A 15,251-nucleotide genomic window follows, 5' to 3' on the forward strand; every position below is an offset into this window, starting at 1 on the left:
CTCCCATTTTTGCGCACTATAAGGTGAAACGGATGGCCCCACTTGTATGGAATCCTCCGTTCAGTTAGATGTTCCAGAAGGGGTCGCAGACAGCGTCTCATCTGGAGGGTCTTGCGGGATACATCTGGCAGAAGGGTGACTTGGGCCCCGTCAAAATCAATGCTGCCTTTGCGCCACGACGCTTGCAGGACATCCTCCCTAACTGAGTAATTGTGGAGACAGCATAAAACGTCACGTGGCCGGTTCTCTGTGGGGCTCCTGGGGCCCAGGGTCCTGTGGACTCTATCAATGGCTATTACTGTGTCAGCAGCGCGGTCCAGACAGGCGTTAAATATAGCTGTAACTGTGGCTTTGAGGTCTGCCTGGCCAGTGGCTTCGGGCAAGTCTCTGATCCTGATATTGCGTCTGCGGTTGCGATTCTCAAGGTCATCCACTAGGGGTTGCAACTGTGCGACTCTGTCAGCAAGGGTATCATGTGCGGCTTGCAGGCCAGAAACATCAGTGGTCAGGGAGGTCACATCCGATGCCAGGGTGGTCACCCGCTCGTTCGTAGCCGACACGTCACGTTTGACCCCTGCGATTTCATGTCGCAAGGTCGTTTCAATCCTGGCTGCCATACAGCTAAAGTCTGCTTTAGTGGGAAGGTTTTGGAGTAAAGCTAGGATGGCCTTGTCCCCCAATAATGCCGGTGCTGGTGGCAGCGGTGGGTCCCCCTGTGTGTCTGAGGTGAGAGCAGCCTGGCCATTCGGTCCTGGGATGAGGCTTCCACTGCGGGAGGGTCTCTGGGACAGTTGGGAGTTGTGAGGGAACCAGGGTGGCAGGCCGCTATGGTCCGGGCTGTCAAGCGAGGCCATGGACAGTGAGCGGGGGAGACACGGGGACAAGTCACTAGGCGGGGAGAACGGGGGCATGTCGTGTCCCTGCATAGCAGTCTGCTCACCTTCCCTCTGTACCGCGTGTCCTAGAGCGCCGGAGGCTGCGGGCGCCATCTTGGCTGGATCCGGCGTGAAGGCCGGAGGCTGCAGCGGGACCAAGTACCTGTCCATGGCAGCAGCGGCGGACCCCGCTCGGCTGGCTGTGTTCCGCCGAACCGCGGGGATGTCGGCGATGCCGAAATATGCGACCAGACTGTGGTAAAGGGGTGCGGACGGGTCACGGACCGGGAGCTCCGGAAAAGAGCATCCTCACTCCTTCATGCCTAGGCCACGCCCCCCCTGGTTAGTGTCTTGATTGGGAGATCGCCTGGGAATACTGGATGCCGTAGGCTTCTTTTTATGTTGTTGGCTTTGACCTGTTTTTTTTAGCTTGTTTCCCAAGGTGACCATCTTGGCCTTTGTCAAGAGGCTTCAGAGTGCCCAAAGAGAGTGCCTACGGCCAAATCACCTATATAGTATCTTATATATAATAACTAAAAATATTATTTATTATTATAGATATAGATATATAGTATAGTGATTTGGCCGTAGGCACTCTCTTTGGGCACTCTGAAGCCTCTTGACAAAGGCCAAGATGAGTTGAGAGTGCCTGAAGAGATTGCCTATGGCCACATCACTCTGAAAGCACCCAATCTCGTCTGATCTTGGAGGCTAAGAAGAGTCGGGCCTGGTTAGTACCTGGATGGGAGACCACCTGGGAATACCAGTTATTGTAGGCTTCTTTTTATGTTGTTGGCGTTGATTCGTTTTTTTTTTTTGCTTGTTTCCCAAGGTGACCATCTTGGCATTTGTCAAGAGGGTTGAGAGTGCCCAAAGAGATCGCTTACAGCAGCATCACCCTGAAAGAGCCCTATCTCTTCTCTTCTCTGAGGCTAAGAAGGGTTGGGCCTAGTGGGTACCTGGATGGGAGATGGCGTTGGAATACCAGGTGCCGTATTCTTCTTTTTATGTTGTTGACATTGACCTGTTTTTTTTCGCTTGTGTCTCAAGGTGATTATCTTGGCATTTGTCAAGAGGGTTGAGAATGCCCAAAGAGATTGCCTATGGGCACATAACCCTGAAAGCGCCCGATCTCCTCTGATCTCAGAAGCTAAACAGGGTTGGGCCTTGCTAGTACCTGGATTGGAGACCACCTGGGAATACTAGGTGCTGTAGGCTTCCTTTTATGTTGTTGGCCTTGACCTGTTTTTTTTTCCACTTGTTTCCCAAGGTGACCATCTTGGCTTTTGTCAAGAGGGTTGAAAGTGCCTGAAGAGATTGCCTACGGGCACATCACCCTGAAAGCACCCGATCTCGTTTGATGTTGGAGCCTAAGAAGAGTCGGGCCTTGTTAGTACCTGGATGGGAAACCGCCTGGGAATACCAGGTGTCGTAGACTTCTTTTTATGTTGTTGGCGTTGACCTGTTTTTTTTTCGCTTGTTTCCCAAAGTGACCATCTTGGTGTTTGTCAAGAGGGTTGAGAGTGCCTGAAGAGATTGCCTATGGCCACATCACTCTGAAAGCACCCAATCTCGTCTGATCTTGGAGGCTAAGAAGAGTCGGGCCAGGTTAGTACCTGGATGGGAGACCACCAGGGAATACCAGTTATTGTAGGCTTCTTTTTATGTTGTTGGCGTTGATTCGTTTTTTTTTTTGCTTGTTTCCCAAGGTGACCATCTTGGCATTTGTCAAGAGGGTTGAGAGTGCCCAAAGAGATCGCTTACAGCAGCATCACCCTGAAAGAGCCCTATCTCTTCTCTTCTCTGAGGCTAAGAAGGGTTGGGCCTAGTTAGTACCTGGATGGGAGATGGCGTTGAAATACCAGGTGCCGTATTCTTCTTTTTATGTTGTTGACATTGACCTGTTTTTTATCGCTTGTATCTCAAGGTGACTATCTTGGCATTTGTCAAGAGGGTTGAGAATGCCCAAAGAGATTGCCTATGGGCACATAACCCTGAAAGCACCCGATCTCCTCTGATCTCAGAAGCTAAACAGGGTTGGGCCTTGCTAGTACCTGGTTTGGAGACCACCTGGGAATACTAGGTGCTGTAGGCTTCTTTTTATGTTGTTGGCCTTGACCTGTTTTTTTTTTCACTTGTTTCCCAAGGTGACCATCTTGGCGTATGTCAAGAGGGTTGAGAGTGCCCGAAGAGATTACCTACGGCCCCATCACCCTGAAAGCACCCAATCTCGTCTGATCTCGGATGCTAAACAGTGTCGGGCCTGGTTAGTACCTGGATGGGAGACCGCCTGGGAATACCAGGTGCCATAGGCTTCTTTTTTTTTATTTTTTTTTATTTAGTAGTATGCAACATACAATGCAAAGGCAACTTCACAGAATGTGTGATACAAATAGTTACAAACAAACGATCATATTGCATGGATATCAGAGCCAATGGTAAGAAGTCTGAGGAGAATATCATGTGTACAGCTTTGCGGTCATATCAAGATGAGATTAAAGCTCCATCTCGTTGGGATCCTCTACCACTTAAAATATTATTTTTTTTTTCTTTTTTTTTTTTTTTCTGCCACCTCAGTGAGTTTATTCGGGAGACTCGATTCACCTTTAAGCTCATATTTCTCCCCTCCCAGTTTGCACATCATTGTGGCTTATTTATTCAAATATTTTCTTCTCTTTTTTCATTTCTTTCCTCTTTTCTTTACTATTTAAAAAAAAATTTATGTATATCCGAAAATAGGTAAACAATCTAGATAACAAAACCCCACTGCCTACAACTCATTTTTAGCCCAACCACCATAATTATTTACCTTATATTACACCTAGGTGTGTATATTCTCCCCTCCCCCCCTCCGCTCAATCCCACCCCCACCCCCCAGCGCATGAAAGCACACACTAAATAAGAGACTACCTGACAAAAGTCGCTAAAGGAAATATCACCAAAAAACACACATTCTGTCTCAACTACTTATAGGGGAATCCCCAATTTCAACAATCCGAGGCTCCATATACTTTCAAACTTCCTACTATTACCCTGCTTAACGAAAAAAAACCTTTCGTTACTAATTATTTTCTTTATATTGGCCATCCATATTTCAGGTAGTGGGCTAGAATGTGACTGCCAATTTTGAGCAATTAGCTTCCTTGCCTGGAAAAGGCATCTAGTCACTGGTATAAATATATTTTTAGGGATTTTATATCCCTCTGGTATAGCCAACAAGCAAGTCCTCACTGTTGCATCCAATGTCAAACCGAAGACTTCATTCACATGCTCTATCACCCGTGTCCAGTATCTAAGGAGTTTCGGACACCTCCAAAACATATGAATGAAGTCTCCGGCCCGGCCACATCTAGGACACTGATCATTATCTCTCCACCCTATTCTAAACATTTTCCTAGGTGTATAATATACCCTGTGAAAGAAGAAGAGTTGGGAGGCTTTCTGTGACGGAGAGATGGAGACCTTAGTTCCCTGTTCCATTATCCAATCCCAGTCGGGTACAGACAGTGGGCCCACGTCCCTCTCCCATTTCCTTTTACTTTTGATCGTACCTCTTCGATCTAGTACTTTATCCCCCAGCCTAGTATATAGGAATGAGATCAAGCCCTTAAGTGTGTCCCGAGACATAATTTGGGACAGCACCAGGATCTGATTCAGCTGCACCTCCTGTGATCTAAATTGAGCCTGGATTGCATGTCTGACCTGGAGGTATTTATAAAATGAGCGGTTTGATAGAGAAAATTCTGACTTTAAGTCGACAAATGACCTGATATCTGAACCCTGGAACATTTGTGCTAGTTTATATATCCCTTGATTTACCCACTCCTTACATCTTTCGACTTTAAATAGCTCCTCCAGATTCCTATTATCCCATAGGGGGGCCAACACAGATGTCTTCTGATATCCCAATAGGTCCTTGGCTGTTTTCCAAAGTTTAGTAACCTGAATAATCGTTGGACAGTATATATTAAACGAGTTTGCCTCTAGCGCCTCCAAAAGCGTGTTATGTGGACATCCTAGCATTAATAACTTATGGCAGGGATTGGTTTCATTTATTGCTATTGCTCCAGCTAGATGTTGTAGCTGGGCCGCCAAATAATAGAGTCTAGGATGTGGTACCGCCAACCCCCCCTCTTCCGGCGGTAGCTGCAAGGTCCGCAAGCTAATCCTCGAGGGACCCCTTTTCCATATAAAAAGTCTGAATAAGGATTCTATTTTCTTAAACCACCCTTCCCCAATCCATAATGGTGAATTGTGGAGAAAATACAGAATTTGAGGGAGCCATACCATCTTAACCAGGTTGCAGCGACCCGCCAATGAGAGGGGAAGGCGGCTCCAGATATCAGCCTTTTGTTTTAGCTTCACTAAAAGAGGGGATAAGTTATCTTCCAGGTATGAATTTACATCTCTAGCAATCCACACCCCCAGATATTTAAGCTTCTCTACCTGTTTCAGATTCACAATATCCTGGGGAGCGCCAGTAGACCCCCTTACCAATGGCAGTAGGGCGGACTTATCCCAATTGATGGTTAATCCTGATATAAGACCAAATTCTCCAATCATCTTCATTACCACTTTCAATGAGTTTTGGACATCCCCTAGGAACAGCAAGACGTCGTCGGCAAACAATGCGATTTTTTCCTCCGACTGTCCTCTCCTAAATCCCTGTATATTAGGGCAGGCCCTAATGGCAATAGCCAGCGGCTCCATTGCCAAAACAAATAATAAAGGGGAAAGGGGGCACCCCTGTCTCGTGCCTCGTTCCAACAGGAACGTCTCGGAGAGCTCATTATTAATTTTAATTTTCGCTCTTGGATCAGTGTAGAGTAGTTTTACCCATTTGATGAAATTTGGGCCAAACCCAAATCTAGTAAGCGCTTTAAATAAATATACCCATTCAAGGGTGTCAAATGCTTTGGCTGCGTCCAGAGTCAAAACTGCTCTGGCGCCTCCGTTATCTACCGGAATCTGGGTGTTCAAGAAGAGTCTACGGATATTAACACTGGTGGATCTATTCGGAATGAAGCCCGACTGATCAGGGTGAACGAGTTTATGGACACTTCTTTTTAAACGTGTTGCGAGCACTTTTGCTAAAAATTTTACGTCCGACCCCAAGAGCGAGATCGGACGATATGAGGCCGGGTCCATAGGGTCCTTATCCTCTTTGGGAATAACCACTATAGTGGCTTCCAGCATCGAGGACGGCAAGGTTCCATACTCCAAGGCCTGTCTCAATGTCTCCAACAATTGTGGGAGCAGAACCTCTCCATACTTCTTGTAGACCTCGATTGGTAGTCCATCGGGCCCTGGTGCTTTTAAGTTAGGCATCTCTGCCACCGCTTTTTGGAGTTCCTCAATAGTAATTGGGGCCTCCAATATTGCCAAATCTTCCTCTGTTACTGTTGGCATATCCAAGATCCCCGGAAAAGCAGCCATATCTCCCCCTTCACTCCCCCCTTGGGATTTATATAATGAGCTATAATAGCGATAAAATGTATTGTTAATAGTGGATGATTCAGTAGTGGTCTCTCCCCCTGGCGTCCTAATTGATAATATCGCTGGGGGGGCCGTATTTGCTTTAACCAGCAAGGACAATATTCGTCCCACTTTCTCTCCCTCCCCAAAATTTACTTGTTTCTGCAATATACGCCTATTATCCATCTTACGCCTGGTAATTGTCCTATACTCTTGCTGATTATCAAGCCAAGCCTTCTGTGTAATAGGATTCGGATTGATAATATATTGTCTTTCTGACAATGACACCGCCTTAATGGCTTCCTCTTCCTGTTTTTTCGTCTCGGCCCGGTTTCTAGCAATTTGTTGGATAAAGAGACCCCTCAAAAAGGCCTTTAAGGAGTCCCACACAACACCCGCTGATACTGTACCCGTGTTAACGTAGATAAACTCCTTTAACTCAGTTGTCACCCGGTCAGTATCCTTTATTAATTCCAACCATACAGGGTCAATTTTCCATTGGCCAGAGTATTGTGTCTTACCTACACAGAGTGTCAATATTAGGGGGGAGTGATCCGAGACTCCTCTCGGGGCATATTCCACCTCATCCACTCGTGGCAACGCACTACTATTCACCAAAGCCATATCAAGTCTCGATAGTGTAGAGAAAGATGCTGAGTAGCAAGAATACTGTCGCTCCCCCCGATACCGAATGCGCCATGCGTCGCATAGACCAACTTCTTGTAAGAAGCGGGCTAGCCTCGTTTCATCTCTCCCTGTTGGTATATTTGCAGTTGGGAACCTGTCCAAAGCTTTATCCAAGACTTCATTAAAGTCTCCTATTGCTATCACAGGGGTTTATCTATTACAAAAGATAATAACTCATATAGAATCTCCAGTTTGAATGGAGGGGGGACATATATATTGGCCACCACATAGGGATTATTTTCAATTTGGCAGTATAGGAAAATGTATCTACCCTTTACATCTATGAGACTGTTGTAGCAGGAGAACCGGACAGCCTTATCAACAAGAATGCTAACCCCTCTTGCATATGTTGAGAATACGGAATGGAACTGGGTCTGGAATTTCCGGCTTTGTAAACACCGTGTCGTCTCACCCGTTAAATGCGTCTCCTGGAGACACAATAATCCGGGTCCTTTGCCCTCTAGGGCTGACAAGACCACTTTTCTTTTAGTCAGATCTCCCAGGCCCCGCACATTCCACGATATTATCTTAATCCTTTTCGCCTGCATCCCTACTTAATGACCCATACATTGGGCAGTTTTAACCAAAAAAAGAAGTGAAAAAATATACAAAATAGTAGTACCAAAAAATCTTTTCCCTTTTTCCCCTTGACTGTGCACATCCCCTTCTAAATAGTGCATCTCTAAATTTGTGTATCCTTGTGTTATTTTTATTATTCTTCCCTTACCCCACCTTGCCATCCCATCTCTCCCTCCTCCCCGCTTACCAAACTCCCTCCCCCACCCCCCTCGCCCCATAGGGCTACCCCCTAGGGGTATATTTGTGGCCTTCTCACAGCACTCCCACCTCTCACCCATACCAATCCTACTGGGTGCTTTCACCCAAAATCTACACCCACTCATGGGAACCCTTTGTCCCCCACTACAAATACCTACTTGTACTCCACACACCCTTATTGCTCAGCCCCTACCCCCCACCTGCATTGTGCACTATACCAGCTACAAAAAGTTGCAACAAGGATACCCCCTGTTCCTGCCCACTCCCCCCCCCAAAAATGTGTACCCCCGCATCCCTTGAAATCCCCCTAACTGCCCTATAATATGTATTTATAGGTCCTTTTTAGTTTCATCTAGCCATTGGGATGCTTCCTCTGGCGTATTGAAAAAAAACGTCTTTCCTGAGGCAATCACCCTTAGGCGGGCTGGATAGAGGAGTGCATACTCTAACCTATATTTAACCATTTCTCGTTTGACTGGGATAAATTCGGCTCTTCTTTTCTGAAGGTCAGGGGAAAAATCAGGATACAGAGAGATCCTAGCTCCTTTAAATCTAATGTCTCCCCTCATTCTGGCCTCTCGCAGTAGGGACACTTTGTCCTGATAATTAAGGATCTTAAGCATTATAGGCCTAGGGCGCTCCCCCATATGGCGGGTTTTTACCGGGGTACGATGTGCCCGTTCTATTGCGAATGTCGGGGTGAAGGTTGTCGCCCCAAAAAGTTCCCTGAACCACTCCTCAAAAAAGCCTATCAAATTAGTCCCCTCGCAATGTTCAGGGAGGCCTAGCACCCTGATATTATTTCTTCGATTCCTATTCTCCATTTCGTCGAGTTTATCTGCTTGTGTAGTAACTGTTTTTTTAAGTGAATCAATTTCCAGTCTCAGCTCATCCTCCATCGCACCCATGCGTTCCTCGAGCTCGGTAGTTCTCAATATAGTCCTATTCAAATCCTGCCTCATAGACAATAGTTCCTCCTTTATATATCTTAGCTGTTCATCAAACCTGGATATTGAATCTTTGCATTCCTTAATTGCATTCAAAATGTCCCTTAATGTGGGCTCCTCATCCTGGTTGCCCGGCGTCGGTAGGTGAGAGCTACTTTGTGTTGTTTCCAAATTTGTTGTAACTATTGCTGGTTTACCCCCCCCCCCTCCCTTATTTCCCCCCAGTTTAGCCACTGATAAAGTAGGGTTGGCCAGAGGCTGGCCTTGACTCCTTCTATCCGCGGAAGAGTTTTTGGTATCTTTATTGTGTAGGTTTCCCTGCTGAGAACTTGAATTACCGTGTGATGGTGGACCAGAGTGGGCATAGCGCTCCAATTTTGCCGCTGCCGACGCTGCAGCCATTTGATTGGTTTTGTCCTTAGCGGCTCGGGTGATTTGTTGACCCTCTACGGGTATTTGCTCCTCAGGGGATCTTTTTCTTGACATAATTGATCTTAAATGGCCACTTATAAACCCACCTCGCAAATGGTTAGCTTCCACTTATTTAGCTGATCCAGCAGGAAAAGGGTAATGTAGCACACTCAGAAGTGTCATATGGTTTTCTCCTTATGTATATGAGAGTTACTCGCTTATCAAAAGGGGACAATACTAATTGGCAGCCAACCTTCAACCCCCGCAATAATCCTGCAGCGACAGATCTACCGTTGAATCAAGATCTTTGTGTTGGTGTATATTTGCATATATTCAAAACAATTTTCCATCAATTTTAATCAGTAGTAGTTCACTTCAATCAAAAAGGGAAGAGAGACACTTATCTTAGTTGCCAGATCATGTCCACATAACCTTCCATGGATCCATACGAAGCAGATATGCAAGGCATCCAAATCGTCCAGGTCTTCCTCTCTCTTCCCCAAAAGACTAAGCTGTCAGCGCTGTCAGTGTATTCTCCGGTTCATTTCCTCCTGTATCACCAGCCACAGTGACAACTCGAGCGGAGGGGGGGCAAAGAGCAACGAGCGAAGGGGAGTGAGCGGGGGAGAGGGAGCCCTACACAGGAGTCCCCTCTCACCTACGCTACGCGTGTCAGGCAGCCCGCCGCTCAGAGCCTAGGGCGTCACACGTGTCTGTACGCCAAGCTCTAGCGGAGCGGAGGGAGAAGCACCGCAGCGCTACAGGAACCCTGGGGCCGCTCGAGATCTCGCGAGATCCCCAGCGAGACTCTCAGCCCCCCGCTCCGACCGACAGCCAGCAGCCCACAGAGAGCGGTAGTCCCCACGCAACAACCACACACACCCGACCCCGGAGTCACCAGCCCGCAGCTCGAACGAGCATGGGAGACATACGAACAAGGTATAGCGAGAGGCCTTTAGGCAGCATCCGATGGGATCAGGTAGCTTGAGGAGGAGCAGGACGGGGTTATCGAACTAAGCAGGATACCGAGGGGTAGAGCAGCACCATGCTCTCACTCCTCACTCACACTCTCTCCCATCAACATCCGGCCACACCCCCCCCCACTTAAAATATTATTGATACTAGCCCTGCTATCCTCGAAGAGTTTAGATATCCATAGATAGGGGAAGAGTATTGTGTAGTAGTCAAATGGGGTCGGAACATACCATTTTCTTTTCCCTTTTTTGAGTTAAGAAGGGAAATAGTAGAACTGAAAGGAGGGAGAAGGGGAAAGAGAAGATTGGGGAAGGAAATGGCAGAAAAGGAAAAGAAGGGGTAAGGGGGTGTCGTGGGTAGAGTGGATAGGATGGGGTCCCCTCCCAGGGAGCAAGAGACGCCCTCGGCTCACCAGCTCATCAGCTGTCCAACGTTTGGAACAGCGATCTCCAACGATCACCATGAGCTTACTATGTCTCGCGGAGGTATTCTTCCGAAAAGCGAAACTGGGTCCAGTAGAACCATCTGTTCCCATGCTCCTCCGTTTTATCCCTCATTGTGGCAGTCAGGTCTTCCATTCGTTCAATATCATTTACCCTTGCGAACCACTGGGTCACCATTGGAGCAGATTGCTCTTTCCACTGACTTGGGATACAGGCCCTAGCTGCATTGAGGAGATGTTTAAGTAAGGACTTATGATAACGCTTTCTCGACATAGGAGTTAGATTGAGAAGAACTGCTGCGGGATCATTGGCTAAGGAAATGTCTGTGAACTTGTGGATGAGTCTCAGGACAGGCTGCCAGAATGTTTGTAATTTAGGGCATTCCCCGAAAATGTGGAGAATGGTGCCAGCCTGTTGCCCGCAGCGACAGCAGCGGTCAGATTGACCGGGGAATATTTTGGCCAACACCCCCGGTGTACGATACCAGCGTGTGATCAGCTTATATGAGATCTCCTGATATTTACTGCAGAGTGACGACTTATGGGCGAAAAAGAGTATTCTGTCCTTCTGTGGTTTGGAGAATGTAGTTTGTAAGTCCCTTTTCCATTTAGCTAGGAAGGGTGGATCCGTGGAGGATTCTGCGTCTGTCAGGATTTGGTAGGACCTAGAGAGGAAACCACGAACTGGGCCATCATCCAGGCAAAGTTCCTCGAAGGGGTGGAATTGTCTAGAGAAGAACGAATGGTTAGGTAGTGATCCGAGGAAATGGATTAGCTGTCTAGCTCTCCAGCTATCCAATGCAACAGGTACTTGCTCTAGCAGTATGGTCCCGATGGGAATCAAGCCCGTGGGTCCAAGAAATAGGGATGCTCTCAGAAGCCCTTTCGGGGCTTGCCTGGTTAAGGCCTGGTCAGACAGGCCCGGAGGGAATCTAGGATGTCCAATAATTGGGGTCATAGGAGAAGGGAAGTTAGTCAGGTGGGAAAGGTGAAAAAATCTATCCATCTCGGCGAGCGAGGGGCCAATTAACGGGTGAGTAGTCACACAGGGCTCCAATGGCCTCCCCGCCCAAGGCAGACCAGTCAGTGGAACCCGCACCATCTCCTGCTCTAGCTTGACCCATAGCTTCACTTCCCCATGCCGGTGTCTTATCACATATGGTCCCAAATCGGATAGTGTCCGCTGTGTGCTGCGCATGCGCAGTACACAGCAACACAGATTCCGAAAATTGCCGAGCATGAACGGCGCCTGCGCACTGAGTCCAGGTTCTATCCCCACTATCCAAGTGGACATAGAGTAAGAATATAAAAGAGCCGAGCGCAGCGAGGCCGAGCCCGAAGCGTGGCGAGCGAAGCTCGCCTGCGAGGGGCCCTCTAATATTCACAACCCTATGTCCGCTTGGATGGTGGGGCTACCACCTCCACTCACCGTGCAGGCGCCGTTCGGCTTCGGAGATTTTCCAAAGCTTCGTCTGCTCCGTACTGCTCATGCGCAGTACGGCGCAGACACTATATCATGGCCGGACAGTATATGGCAGAACACCAGCACCAGTCAACCACCGGTGTCATGTGCGTCGCTGTGTAATATAGAGCAGGGTCCGGGAAGCCAATACCTCCCCGCAATTTCGGTCGCAACAGCATTGCCCTACCAATACGCATATGTTTTCCGCGCCAGAGGAACTTGATAAAGATTGAGCGAACCGCATGAAAGAAAGTCTGGGGTATTTTGATAGGTAAGGCTTGTAGTAGATACAGAAGTCGGGGCATTGCGTTCATATTACAGCGTCCGAACCATGACAGAGCTAGTGGGTCCCATCTCTTAGGGTCCCCTGTAAGCCCATAGGCTTCTTTTTATGTTGTTGGCTTTGACCTGTTTTTTTTGCTTGTTTCTCAAGGCGACCATCTTGGCGTTTGTCAAGAGGGTTGGGCGTGTCTTGAAGAGAATGCTTACGGCCACATCAACCTGAAAGCACCCGATCTCGTCTGATTTCAGAGGCTAAGCAGCGTCAGGCCTGGTTTGTACCTGGATGGGAGACTGCCTGGGAAGACCAGGTGCCATAGAAGGATCTGGTCTGGTTAGTGTCTTGATTGGGAGATCGCCTGGGAATACTGGATGCCGTAGGCTTCTTTTTATGTTGTTGGCTTTGACCTGTTTTTTTTAGCTTGTTTCCCAAGGTGACCATCTTGGCCTTTGTCAAGAGGCTTCAGAGTGCCCAAAGAGAGTGCCTACGGCCAAATCACCCTGAAAGAGCCCAATCTCATCTGATATCGGAGGCTAAGCAGCGATGGGCCTGGTTAGTACCTGGATGGGAGACAGCTTGGGAATACCAGGTGCCATAGGCTTCTCATTATGTTGTCGGCGTTGACCTGTTTTATTTTCCCTTGTTTCCCAAGGTGACCATCTTGGCATGTGCCAAGAGGGTTGAGAGTGCACAAAGAAATTGCCTACGAGCACAACACCCTGAAAGCGCCCAATCTCGTTTGGTCTCAGAGGCTAAGCAGGGTTGGGCCTGGTTTGTACCTGGATGGGAGACCGCCTGGGTTTTCCAGATGCCGCAGGCTTATTTTTATGTTGTTGGTGTTGACCTGTTTTTTTCGCTTGTTTCCCAAAGTGATCATCTTGGCATTTGTCAAGAGGGTTGAGAGTGCCTAAAGAGATCGCTTACAGCCGCATCACCCTGAAAGCACCCTATCTCTTCTGATTTCAGAGGCTAAGAAGGGTTGGGCCTAGTTAGTACTTGAATGGGAGACGGCCTTGGAATACTAGGTGCCGTAGTCTTCTTTTTATGTTGTTGGCGTTGACCTGTTTTTTTTCGCTTGTTTCCCAGGGTGACTATCTTGGCATTTTTCAAGAGGGATGAGAGTGCCCAAAGAGATTGCCTATGGGCACATCACCCTGAAAGCGCCCAATCTCCGCTGATCTCAGAGACTAGAAAGGGTCGCGCCTTGTTAATACCTGGATGGGAGACCGTATGGAAATACTAGGTGCGGTAGGCTTCTTTTTATGTTGTTGGCGTTGACTTGTTTTTTTTTTTTTGTTTCCCAAGGTGACCATCTTGGCGTTTGTCAAGAGGGTTGAGCGTGCCTGAAAAAGTCTACTATGGCTGCATCACCCTGAAAGAGCCAAATCTCATTTGATCTCAGAGGCTAAGCAGGGTTGGGACCTGGTTAGTACCTGGATGGGAGAACGCCTGGGATTTCTCGATGCCATAGGCTTTTTTTAAGTTGTTGGCATTGACTTATTTTTTTTTTTTTTGTTTTATTCTTTTATTAAGTATAAGTAGAACAACATAAATATAACAGTCAACCATACAGCATGACCCAGGGTCACAATTACATGGTAACAAAAAATAGGCAGCCAAATAACTCTGGGTTCTCAGAGGGGAGTCCTAGAGTTTCATGCAAAAAAGAGAGAAACCCCACCTCGGACATGTAGTACAGTATAACTAATGCAGCCCTGTTCGGACAAATGTAATCATGGAGAGCAACTGGGACCACAGCGAGTCAGCTTATCATGACCTATGTGAACCAGAGTAAAATATGAGCCGGTCGTGTCCAGAACCCTGGGGCTCTTCTGGGTCCCAAAGGCTAGTAAGGAGACAAGGCATAGTCAAAAGGGAGGACGGGGGAAGAAGAGAGTGCAAAGACGGAGAGAGAGGAGGGGGGGGATGGCAGCGGGGAAAAATAGAAAAATAAAGACAAAAAGGGAGGGGGGGGGGATGCCACCCAGGGCAGACATGGCCTACGTAGGTAAACATTAGATGTTCAGTCTTTTTCTGGGATAGGGGCGCTGCTCACCTCCCGAATGTAGTCTCAAGTACCAGAAAAATACCTCCAGGGCCTCCATGTAACACTAAATGCCTCTTCAGTGTTGTGAAGGGTGGCGGTCAATTCTTCCATCCGGAGAATATGATTGACTTTGGAATACCACAGCACCTTGGATGGGGGGCTGAGGCTGCCTCCACAGTGTGGGAATGCAGGCCCGGGTGGCGTTCAGGAGTTGCATCGGGAGGGTTTTTTTGTATTTTCGAACAGGCTGTTCGGTCAAGTGTAGATGGCACGCTGCTGGGTTGTCTGCGATATCTACATTTCTAAAAGTTTTTATCGTCTCGGTCACCTCCACCCAAAAGTTCCTCAAGGCCGGGCATGCCCAGAAAATGTGTCCCATGGTCCCCGTATCTGAATTGCACCTCCAACAAACATCCGGGATCGATCTATTCATTTTATTCAGAAGGTATGGGACTCTATACCAGCGTGAGACTATCTTGTATCCTGATTCTTGATATTGGTTTGCGATGGAAGCTTTATGTACTAATGTCAGGATCTTGCCTATCTGTTGTGGGGTAAATGTGATGCCAAAGTCCCTCTCCCATTTGTGGATAAATGGTGGGGTCGACTCCTCCTCCTGACTACTTAATAGGTTGTACAGGAGGGAGAGGGTGTGTCGCACAGGTTCCTTTTTGTGACAGATGGATTCATAGGGCGTCAGGTCTCTAGGAGTGTAGGGGGCCCTTTGTATGGCCAGAAGAAAGTGATGAAGTTGATAAGCACTAAACAAGTGAAGCGGAGGGTCAGAAAGCTTGGCGACAGTTTGCGTGGTCGGGAGCCCTCCCGAGGGCCACACCTCTCCCAGACGCTGTTTCCCCACCACTGTCAACTGTC

At 47.9% G+C, this 15,251-nt stretch overlaps 6 pseudogenes; all 6 read left to right on the top strand.

Annotated features, from left to right (window-relative positions):
• Positions 1-1,535: 1,535 nt before the first annotated feature.
• On the top strand, positions 1,536-1,654 carry LOC143943916 (5S ribosomal RNA; annotated as a pseudogene).
• A 320-nt stretch (positions 1,655-1,974) lies between these two features.
• LOC143943383 (5S ribosomal RNA) lies at positions 1,975-2,093 on the top strand (annotated as a pseudogene).
• A 320-nt stretch (positions 2,094-2,413) lies between these two features.
• Positions 2,414-2,532, top strand: LOC143953119 (5S ribosomal RNA; annotated as a pseudogene).
• A 319-nt stretch (positions 2,533-2,851) lies between these two features.
• On the top strand, positions 2,852-2,970 carry LOC143943326 (5S ribosomal RNA; annotated as a pseudogene).
• A 101-nt stretch (positions 2,971-3,071) lies between these two features.
• Positions 3,072-3,190, top strand: LOC143949802 (5S ribosomal RNA; annotated as a pseudogene).
• A 9,623-nt stretch (positions 3,191-12,813) lies between these two features.
• LOC143945315 (5S ribosomal RNA) lies at positions 12,814-12,932 on the top strand (annotated as a pseudogene).
• Positions 12,933-15,251: the final 2,319 nt, after the last annotated feature.

This window comes from Lithobates pipiens, unplaced genomic scaffold, assembly GCF_037356315.1.
Source record: "Lithobates pipiens isolate NorthernLeopardFrog02 unplaced genomic scaffold, aLitPip1_a1.2 Scaffold_10, whole genome shotgun sequence".
Taxonomy (NCBI): Eukaryota; Metazoa; Chordata; class Amphibia; order Anura; family Ranidae; genus Lithobates; species Lithobates pipiens.